Below are 12,425 nucleotides of genomic sequence, written 5' to 3'. Positions count from 1 at the left end.
CAAGGAGCCGCTGGACCTTGTCGCCGGTGGAGGGGGCTCAGACAGCCATCCAGCTTCGAGCTGTGTAGGCGCGAGGTTGGATGTCTGTTTGCTAAGGACGGCTCAGGCGCTACGAAGCGCTTCCAAAAAACGTTATCCCTAATTCTCACTCTACTTACCTGTTAACGCTATCCCACCCCCTTGGTTTCGCTGCCTGGTGGCAACCGCTTCTCCCCTCTGACGCTATTAGGAAACGAGGGCTAGGAGGTTCCTGCTCTATCCACATTCCTTCCTGAAAAAAAAAAAAGAAAAAAAAAAAAACAAAGAGGTATACTTAGATGACGAGAATGCAATGGAAACCGGACTACGATACTACCTGGCAGGAGGTATAAACTGCAAACAATCTGAAATGGAGGATCAAACAAAAAAATCCGGGGAATCCCACTGTTTCGTTGAGAAAGACTGTCCCGCGGATTCTGGGGGGGACAATCACCCATTGAAAGATAACCATCCTACGACTTCTTCAGATAAAGCAAATTCGTCAGTTATGGACTTAACGTGGAACGAAGAGCTGGAAGGGTCAGTAATCCAAGAACCAAAGAGATATAAGATCAACAGGAGCCACTCGATTGGGTTTTGCGACGTTGGTATCAAAAGGAAACGAGGAAGTACAAAGGAAATTTACAAGGAAAAGGAATGCTGCGAAGCATTTGTGCTGAAGGAAACAATTAAGGAAATTACAAAAATTGGCAAAACAATGGCTAAATTTATTGAGCAAAATACTAAACGCGAATTAAAGGAACAAACGAGCAAGCTACTAAAACAAATCGAAGTAATCAATAGGAATGCAATCCAAGACTGGATAATAAAGCATGAATTTGAATCGATTGACAAACTGCATTTGGATGCGGACACTCAAACACCGGATTCTAGCATTATGATAAATCTGGAACAAACTACGAGGTACTCCACCTTTGAAGCTATGAGTGACAGAGACTGGAAACGTCAATTATTCACAAACAGCGATATACAAAAGGGAAATCTACTGGATCTAAAAGACGAAGTAGTCAAAGTGGTACCAGACAGCGATCAGAAGATGGAGAACGGAATAGCAAAGGAGTTCGTAGAAAGATTTCCCGAGTTGCGCGACACTTCCGAAAATCTTACTGTACTGGAACAGACGACAAAAATAAAATCAAGGGGAAGTCAAACAAGGAAAGTAGTCAGAGTAAACTGGGATGGTGGAGAAGAAAATCTCTTTGATAGAATTGTAAACCTAAAAAAGGAACTTATGGAAGATAAAACGGCGGCCATACACGTGGCGGAAAAAATGGATCTTATAAGATTCAGGAAGATGATAGAAAGTATATTCCATGGATCTGACACAAAAATGAGTATAATGTCAAAAGAAATACCAGGAAAAGAACGAACTCAAAGGAGAAGCGCAAGATCAACATATGCACTTGTAGTGGAAGGAAAAGGAGAAAAGTCCTACGATGACACCTTGAAGGACATCAAAAAGGCCCTATCGGAAAAAAAGGATGACTACACGGGGATTAGAAGCATAAAGAGCACTAGAGATGGAAAGGTGTTGATAACGACCGACAAAGACGAAAGGCTGCTCGACAAGATCAAACAAAGCATTGAGTCGGAGAAGAACATAGTGAGAAAATGCGCGGATAAAAAACCGGAAACGGAAACAATCTTCGTAAGAGGAATGGATCTATTAACTGACAAACAGGAGCTAGAAGACTCACTAAAGGAGATTTTACCAACTGAAATAGGACTACAGATAAGTGACTTAAGGAAGACAAATAGCAACACAAGGAGCGCTACAGTTACATTAACCAAGAGGAGCGCAGAAGATTTACTCTCCAAACGGTTTATTCGAGTTGGTCTAGTCAGCTGCCGTATTAGTAAATTAATCAAGGTCCCAAAATGCAAGAAGTGTTGGGCTTTCGACCATGACGAAAAGGATTGTTGTGGCGAAGACAGGAGCGGCGCTTGCTTCAAATGCGGGGAATTCGGACACATAGCTAAAGACTGCAAAAATCAAGAAAAATGCCCTTTGTGTGTTGAAACCGGACACAAAGCAGGCTCTGGCAGATGCAAAAGCTTCAAGAAATCACTGGAAAAGATCAGAACAACAGACAGCGGATCAGCGACGAAATAAAAGCAAACCCAGTAAATCAAAATGCAATCTCAAAGGCCCATAAGTATCAGTATACTGCAGGGTAATACAAATCGAAAAATTACATCTGCAAACATGGCAGAATCCATAGCACTGAGGCTGCAGTGCAACCTTCTGTGTATCCAGGAGCCGAACAAAAACTCACTTAAATCTAGTAGTCCGAGAGTGTACAAATCTACACACCCTGCTTTAAATACTGTGATAAAACAATCCTCTAGTCAAATTAATGTTCCTATACATCGTTATGAAAGTTTTAACAATTTTGTGTGTGTGCAGTCCAATTATACATTTGTTTATTCTGTGTATGTGTCGCCCAACTGTTCAATGGACAGCTTCAAAAACTTTGTGACAGAGCTCTTTTTACATGTCAGACAAAAGCTAACCTATCAGGGTGCGTCAGTAATTATCTCCGGAGACTTTAACTCAAAGAACACAATTTGGGGAGGTGCAGTCACTGACAATAGAGGAAGGACCTTATATAACGCCATCGAGTCCCAAGGGCTGATAATTTTAAATGATGGAGCGCATCCAACGCTGGAAAGAGCAACTGGCAAATCTTTTATAGATCTGACAATTATCTCCGAAAATTTTAACCGAGAAAATGTTACATGGCAAGTGCTTCATGACGAGGAGAGTTTAAGCGACCACCGATTTATAAAGATTACCATAGCTTCAAATACAAACCCAAGAGGGTGCAGGTATGTCAATCGCGTCATCCCAAACAAACTCAAGGACAACTTGGCCAGAGAACTCAATAAGGATTTTAGTCAGGCCAACGAGCAAGATCTAATAGAGAGCATATACAAAGCATATAAAACATCCAAAGGTCGAAGAAGAGCAGACTCGAATTACCAATTACCATATTGGTGGAACGAAGAAATCGATGAACAGATACAGGAGACTAAATCAGCCAGACGCAGATATTTACGTGAGCGAAGGGACGAAGAAGAAAGAGATCGACTATACAACAACTACAAAGAGTCCCGAAAAATATTACACAAAAGCATTAAGAAGACAAAACGAGATAAATGGAGAAAACTGTGCAACGAACTGGAAAACGATATCTTTGGGCAGGGATACCAAATTATCCGACACCAACTAAGGCAAACCCCACCAAAGATAACCCTTACTAAAGAAGAAAAATCCCGCGTCTTCAGCGAGCTTTTCATAACCGAAAAAAGTCCCCTGCCGCTACCTGAAGAAGCTAACCCACCACCGCCAGTCACACAAGAAGAAATTGATCATGCATTAACCAGAATAAAAATTAGAAAAGCCCCAGGATCAGACCAAATGCTGCCCGAAGATGCCAAACAAATAATATCAGAACACAAGCCAATTTTTGCCCAACTTTATACAAAGTGTCTTCAATCAGGTCGTTTTCCCGATAGATGGAAAAGTGCCAAGCTGATCTTACTAGAAAAACCATCAAAGAGCCCTGAAGAGGAGAAAAAATATCGGCCAATATGTCTTCTGGACATACTAGGCAAAGTCTTGGAGACAATTATAAACGAGCGACTCAAAGTAGAAATAATAAGGACGGGAGGGTTAAATGCAAACCAGTACGGCTTCACAAAAGGCAAATCTACAGTGGACTCAATTATGAAAATTATAAAAACAGTTCAAAAAACTCCTAGACAGATCGTCTCATTAATCTGTTTGGACATAAAAAACGCCTTTAACACCGCCGACTGGAACATCATAATTGAAAAGTTGCAGAGCAGAGGCGTGGAGAGGTCGCTGATAAACATGCTGATATCATACTTCAGCGACAGAAAAGTCCTGATCGACCGTGAATGCGATTTTGAGGTTGGGGCTGGTGTTCCGCAGGGTTCGGTCCTGGGACCAACACTGTGGAATATCATGTATGATGAAGTCATGAAACTATCGACATACGTGGCAGTGGAATTAATATGCTATGCAGATGATCTGGCAATACTCATAAGAACGACAACAGTCCAGAGAACCATAGAACTAGGTAACAAAATACTAAAGAAAATTATAGCATGGATGACGCATCATAAATTAAAGGTCGCACCAGAAAAAACTGCAGCGATAGTTTTCTCCTGGAGCTACGTACATCGCAGGGACATAAAATTTCAAATCAGCCAACACCAAATAACCCCGAAAAAGACTTTGAAATATCTAGGTGTGACCTTAGACTACCGCCTGAGCTTCTCCCCGCACCTGGAACGAACCATCGAAAAAGCCAAAAAGACAACAAAGCCTTTAAATGCCCTTCTTCCCAACGTTGCAGGCCCGTCAGCGGACAAAAGAAAAGTACTAGCGACCACAGTACAATCAATAATACTGTATGCTGCACCAGCTTGGAAGGACGCTGTAAATATTGCCCGTAATGAACGGAGACTTTTAACATGCCAGAGAATACTAGCGCTACGATGTGCTAGTGCTTATCACACCGTATCTGCGGATGCTATCTTGGTTATAACAGGACAAATACCGATCACTATGTTAGTCAAAGAACGTGCCAGAATTTTTGAAAAATCCCGTCAAAGACTAATGACAGAGGAAGAGAAGAAAGTACTGTACATCGAGGAGAGACAAAACACTTTAGAAGAGTGGCAGGAAAGATGGCAAACCAGTGAGAAAGGAGCTTGGACAAGACAAATTATACCAGACATCCTCCAATGGATAAATCGAAAATTCGGAACCATAAGTTACAGCGTAACACAATTTTTATCGGGTCATGGGTGTTTTGCAACTTACCTGCATAAATATAAAAGAAGAAACAGCCCTCTATGTATGTATGAGGATTCTGATAATGATGACGCAAAACATATGTTTTTCCAATGTGAAAGATTTGAAAACCTGAGGAGTAACTTGGAGTTAGACATAGGAAGTCTAAATAAATACGATTTAATTGACAAAATGATTGACAACAAAGACAATTGGAGGAAGATAACAGAATTTATGGGAAGAATAGTTAAAACAAAGGAGAGAGAAGAGAGAGATTAACATGAACTAGAAAGAAGACTTCAACCTTACTTCATCTGAGGAATATCCCAATGGGAGAGTGCCAGGTGAAGCGGGGCAAACGGAGGAAAGGGTTTTAGTGGGTAAAAGCCCCACACTACCTCAGGCGCTAGACCATCAATGCCTGAGGTATCTGGAAGCAGATTTCCTAAACCTCCTATAAAAAAAAAGGGTTGGGGTTGGGTTGGGTTGGGTTGGGTTGGATTGCGTTGCGTTGAGCTAGGTTGGGTTGGATTGAGTTGGGTTGGGTTGGGTATATCTACGGTCTGTGCGCAGCGCCTTATGTGCCCCTCGCGGTGATAGAGAAACGAAACAAACCAAAACACTGCACACATACTCCCAGAGTCGACAACCCACCAAGAAAAGGTAGAAACAGTTTTTGTGAATTTATTTTACGCATAATACCATAAACATTTCACGTGACTAAAAAATATAGAGTGAATTCGCCACTTTAGAGAAGGCACTCATGAGTCAGCCCCACTGGGGACAAGGCTGAAGCTGCAGAGTGACAAAACGCAGTAGACGACAGAACTGGCAACACCACACCTAACCTCACCTTAGTTGTAACCTATTTGTTGTCAAAACTAATCGAATACAGGATTATTCTAATGACGTTATTCTATTCATGTCCCATAGTGAGTGATTTAGTGCGCGATAACACCCTCTTCGTGATAAAATTTGGCTTTCCGCCACTCTTAGTGAAAAATATATATCCAAATCCACCCATTTTGCAAAAAACCCGACCATTTTTCGTTAGTGTTAACAAAAGCCGCTAAACTGCAGAATTACCGTGGCTACACCTTTGCTTGTACTGGGTTGAGGACTATCTGTAAAGACAAAAAGTCCTTATTACAAATTACAAAGTGTAACATAGAAAGGATTTTTAGTTTATAATAATTAAAATTAATGTTATTGCGATTTTGTTTTATTGAACCCCTATCAAACAACTTCCTCTATCCTACAATTATCAATAAGAATTAATTAATTAAAGCGATATAACACTTACCATAAATTGGTTGTTGAGGGATTGCATTTTTTTACGTCGCTTAGGTGTAGTCACTGCTTTCGTTTCCGCTTTTGGGTTGATACTCGTCTGACAAATAAACGTCACCGAATACAGAATCTTCATCTTCAGAGAGAATTTCCTGCATCATTTTCTCTAATTTAGCTTGTTCTTCTTCGTACGCCATTTTGAAAAATAATACACACAGCAAACCACTATCGGCGATGATAATAAAACTACTGCAATTAAAGTCCTAAAGTAATCATGCGCACGTGTTAAGAGCAACGAATGTTTACAGTTTTCAAGAACTGACAGACGACAGGCACAACAAACAACCGTCGGCAAGTAAAATAAGTAAAGGCGCGCAACCGCGATGCGTCCGGCTTCATATTCAAGCAGTGTTGTCAAATATATCTCCCATGTATCTGGGTTGGATACATGCGGTTACAATAACCAAAACTAATATAATGGCCACGTGTATCCAATGTAGATACATTTTCAAATCCACGTTTTGAGTGCATCTATTTTTTTTTCTAAATTTTTTCTTCATTTTATGTGTAAATATGCATTTTTTAAACAAATTAACCAGAAGACCCACGTTTGTTGGTACCATTGTGGCACTCAACGTGTTAATATTGACTACTCCATTGTGTGTGTTGCTCAAGAATCTCTTCAGTCTATTTTCGATTCAATGGGGTTTTTAAAGCATGTAAATTCGCCAACCAGAATAACTAAAAATAGTTCCAGCACCATTGACTATATCGTATTGTTCTCAATTCAGGTTTTTCTGATCATGAAGCTGTATTGGCCAGATTTACTATTGACACTTTAAGCAAAAATAATTTTCGTAAATTAGGCCGTATTTTCAGAAGTTCAAGAATCTATGCCAAACAACTGACTGGGGTCTTATCTCTGATGATATCGATGGTGAGTTTTCTAGATTTGTAAAGACCTTGTCAAGTATTGCGAATAAGTCCTTTCCTTATAGACCCATCAAAATTAAGCATCATAAACTCTGGTCCACTAAAGGCTTACGTGTGTCTGCGAGGAACATGCGCTCTTTATCATACCTAAAAAAATTTTCGGACAGCATATTTTTTCATAATTATGTAAGGCTATACAGGAAGTTGTATCGAAAAGCAATAAAAGTCGCAAAAGATATTTATTATAATAACAGGCTGGCTAATTCTAGTAACGTTGCTAAAGAAACAGGGCCTATTGTTAACGAATTAAGAAATAAGCCTTCTTCAACTAGCACTATCCCCTCTTCACCTGAGAATCTTAACGATTACTCTGTAAACGCGGTTAAAAACCTAATGAATACTATAACACCTTCTCATGATCCACTTTCACATCTCTCTAATGAAAACTTACATAGTTTCTTTTTTACCTCTGTACTAATAACAGAGCTTCAAAGTACAATAAATGAAATAAGAAATAAATTATCATCTGGTACAGATAATCTTACTCTAAAAATTATCTCAAATCTGCCTGATAACACCTTAAACCATCTGAGAAACCTAATTAACAAATCATTTTAAAATGGGGTCTGGGGTCTTTCCTAACTGCCTTAAGACTGCAATAATTATTCCCTTACATAAAGGAGAAGATAAAGAGCAAGTTTCAAATTATCGTCCAATCGCTCTCCTTCCAACATTATCGAAGATCATAGAAAGATTGGTTAAAAAAAGGCTATTGTCATTCCTGTTTAAATATAAAATACTGACTCCCGATCAATTTGGCTTCTTGAGTAATAAATGCACTAATGATGTCATGTTCTCCCTTTTTAACAGTGTTTACTCCAGTATAAACAATCATCATTCAATAGCAACTATTTTCTGTGATTTCTCCAAGGCTTTTGGTGTGTCCTATCTTAGCTACAGAAGTCAGCTTGTAAAGGTTGATACGACCATGTCTTCTAGCAGATCAATAGAATGTGGGGTACCTCAAGGTTCAGTTCTGGGTCCAATTCTGTTTCTGCTGTTTATTAATGATATGGCCCATCTTAACATTAGTGGCAAAATCTGTCTCTTTGCCGATGATACTAACTTTACATGGAGCAATCCGGATGTTGCGGCACTTCATGCAACTGTTGCTAAAGACCTTATCAACATTAAATCGTGGTGCGATTCGAATCTTCTCTGCTTAAACATCTCAAAAACTAAAGTCTTATCTTATAAAGGTAGGGGAGACCGGGGTACGTTGCAACACGGGGTAACTTGAAACAGTAACCGAATTTTAAGTCGGCGATCCTTGGCAAATCTCGTATTGCGTATACAAGCAGGCCTTGGGGCCTCTCAGTTAACCACCAACTTTCGAAGAGTGCGTACGTTCCGTTTGAAATTTAAGTGCAGTTTAGGAAAATTGTGACGTCAAAGTAAAATTTGAAGGTAGGAATATAATTTGAATATCTTTTTGCATGTATTCCCATTTGTTCAACTTATGTTGGGGTGTTGTTTGTTAGGGTATTGAATTGTCGAAACAGTGGGCTGCCAAGGCAGTTGTGCATATAGGTCTCCTGATGGACCCGTCATGCCCCACCGGGGGTTACCAGAGCCCAACGGCCTTAGAGAAACCGATAAGGCTCTCTGGTCTGAAAGACTTAAAGTCACTCTGTACACTGAAAGTGTTACCCAAGGATTTGAAAATGGCGCGCGTGAGTGCTGGGCACTCCCCGACTATATGGTCAACGGTTTCATCCTCCTCACAGCACCATCGGCATTCCGGGTTGTCCGCAATACCGATAGTATGGAGATGGCTTCTTAAGTGCCAGTGACCGGTTAAAAGACCCGTCACTAGCCGAATTTCGCGTCTTTTTAGGCGTAGTAGATTTTTGGTGAGACAGGCAGAGGACCTATTTATGTGCGCTTTGGCCTGTCTCATACCAGAGCCCATCTTCGGTGGGTCCACTTGTCCAGCAGGCCCTTCATTGACGCGACCGCAACGCATTTGGCGATACCAACTATGGGTTCCGGCTCCATCGGCACATTCGCGGATCCCAGTCTGGCAAGAGAGTCCGCTTCCTCATTACCTGCATGGCCTGCGTGGCCAGGTATCCAGTCGAGCTGGACCCTACAGCCAACCTGCACCAGTTATTTCAGGATTTTTATGCACTCTAGTACAAGCTTGGAGCTTACCTTTGCGGCCGTAATAGCCTTAATGGCAGCTCTGCTGTCCGAGCAAATTGATACGACTGTATTGCGGTGTCCGCAGCTTAGGATTTTCTGTCCGCATTTTAATACAACGAATACTTCGGCCTGGAAGACAGTGGCGTATGCCCTACTGGTATGTGCGATCCCACCACAAAGCCCTGATCCAGCTCTGTTATTCATTCTGGAGCCATCTGTGTACCAGATGGTCCCCCTATTTAGCAATGCAGGTCTGTTGGAATGCTGCTACTCCTCTCCACCTACAATGTGCGTCACGAATCCCTCACAGTCCACAGTCACTGGAGCCATGCAGTCACTGCCCATCAGAAGGAGAGGACATTCCTGTATGGCCCGTGATTATTGCGTGACCGGTCTCGCCAGCACGTAGTTCGCCGAGGACGTATAGCCTGTACGCAGTCCTCATTGCCTCGAACTGCACAACGAGGTTCAGAGGCGGAAGGCTCAGCAGAGTCTCAAGCACTCTAGTTGGAACCGTCCGCATGGAACCCGTTATGCTGAGACATGCAAGGCGTTGGACTCTATCCAGTTGAGCACGAATTTTCAGGCAGCATTATGCCGATATCGACATACATCAGTTGACTACACTGCACAACAAATCGATGGTTATTTTTTGTTGACTGAAATATTTTTATTGTTGTTTACTAATTCGAGGCATCTGATTTCGAATCTGTCGTCAGTTTTACTCTAACAGCTCGAGTTGTTTAGATATAGCTACGTTCTTCTCATTTATCTTTATTTTTGGTTTTTTATCTATTATAGTCGCGTTTTAGATAAATTATTGTAATTTTCATCATGACTTCGCTAAGAAGAGTCTGCATTAACGATTCGAATTGTTTTTGTTATATTTGTGGTGAATATGTTTTTCAAAAATTTCGATTGAATATGTCAGACTTTGTGAAACGAGCGTATTTAGAATGTTTTGTGCTGGGTGCCCAATATTGTGTGCAAAATTTGTGTTGAAGAATTACGTTTATGGGCCACTAAGAGACTCTCTTTTAAATTCCAATCCCCAATGATTTGGCGTGAACCTTTAAATCATCACGATGACTGCTATTTTTGCGTTGTTAATAAATATAAAAGGAATCAACAAGACGAACCGCTCCAAATGGATTTACCCCACATCAACATCAGCTGTGAGGCCTGTAAGGAGCTCAAAAGATACATCTTTACCATTACCATCTACAGAAAGTTCTGATGAATTGAATGAACTGAGTAGCATGAGCGATGACGAGTTTGTTCCAGAAAATCTCTTTGAACCAAAACCATTCGATCAAAGTGCACTTGATGATTTAATTAGAGACCTTGGACTATCCAAAACTTCGTCTGAATTATTGGCCTCCAGATTAAAAGAGAGAAATCTTTTAACTAAAGAAACTAAAGTTTCTTATTACCGCACTCGAGAAAAAGACTTACTTCCCTTTTTCGCTGAGGAGGATAATTTTGTATTTTGTACTAATATTTCTGGTTTAATGACTGCCATGGGCTTGCAGAAATATGAACCAATCGATTGGCGTTTATTTATTGACTCGTCAAAACGGAGTTTGAAGTGTGTACTATTGCACAACGGAAATAAACTAGGCTCCATACCAATAGTACATTCAACTAAAGTTAAGGAAGAATACCCCACAATAGCACTGGTCATGAACAAAATCAAATATAACAATCATAAATGGGTGATTTGCGTTGATCTTAAGATGGTGAACTTCCTTTTAGGACAACAAGGAGGCTACACTAAATATCCTTGTTTTATGTGTTTATGGGATAGTAGAGCAAAATCAGAACATTGGTCAAAAAAAGAATGGCCCTCTAGGGAAGCACTACTTCCAGGTAGTCTTAATGTTATAAATGAACCTCTAGTGCCACGAGATCGTATCATATTGCCACCCCTGCACATTAAACTAAGTTTAATGAAGCAATATGTTAAGGCATTAAATAAAGATGGTGAATGTTTCAAATATATTTCAAGGAAATTTCCAAGTCTAAGTTCAGAAAAACTCAAGGCAGGTATATTTGATGGTCCACAAATTCGCAAGTTGGTAAACGATCCTAATTTCACCAGGTCAATGTCAGAAATTGAGAAGAATGCATGGGATTCCTTTGTTTGGGTTATCCAAAATTCCTTAGGTAATAGGAAGGGTGATGATTACATTGCGCACGTCGAAGAGATGTTGTCACACTTCCAGCGACTTGGATGTAACATGAGCATCAAAGTGCACTTCCTACACAGCCATTTACACCATTTTTCTGAAAATCTCGGTGACATGAGTGAAGAACAGAGTGAACGATTCCACCAAGATCTTCGAACCATGGAGGAACGATTTCAGGGTCGCTGGGATGCACATATGTTGGCCGATTTTTGCTGGAGTATTCAGAGTAGCAGTTCATTCAAAACTAGTAGAAAATCATATAAAAGAAAATTCCTGAGTGTATAGTTCTTGTAATTAAAAATGTTTGTACGTTGAGTGTATTTTTAATTCCCAAAAAATACTCCTTTTAACTCAAAAACTAGAGCTGACACATATAAACTGATGACATTATTTAATATCAGCATTAAAAATAAGCCTAGAATCATAAAAATATTCCATGCAACATACATGCTGTTGGGCGGTGTTATTTTTGTGCATCGAGTGTCTTAATTCACACCTCAACGGACGGTAAAATCGCTATAATATTTACTAAGTGTGATCATAAGATTTCTTTAAAAAAATGCATTTTACATGACTATATTTCTTACACTTTTAAGGAGTTAAACTGGTTAAGGATGGCGAAGCGTGAATATTTTCATTTGGGGAATTTTCCATTCAAAGTTTTACGAAACCTCGTCTTTCCATTGGGTTGTAAAAATAAATTTGTTACTCGTGTAAACATTCATTCTCGAGTTTTACGTTCTTCAGACATGATACAATTCCTCAACATCGGACAGCAATGTTCCAAAGATCATTTACTTGTAATATCATGAAACTATATGTCTTTACTAGCCCAAATAGTTGCGATTGATAATGCACCAAAATTTAATACAATTTTAAAAGATGAATATGGACCTTAGTAGTATAATTTTCATGCATTTTATAGGTAATTTTTTTTATTTGAG

Source organism: Anthonomus grandis, chromosome 19, assembly GCF_022605725.1.
Source record: "Anthonomus grandis grandis chromosome 19, icAntGran1.3, whole genome shotgun sequence".
Lineage (NCBI taxonomy): Eukaryota > Metazoa > Arthropoda > Insecta > Coleoptera > Curculionidae > Anthonomus > Anthonomus grandis.
The sequence above is the reverse complement of the archived record's forward strand: the minus strand, read 5'-3'. Positions refer to the sequence as shown.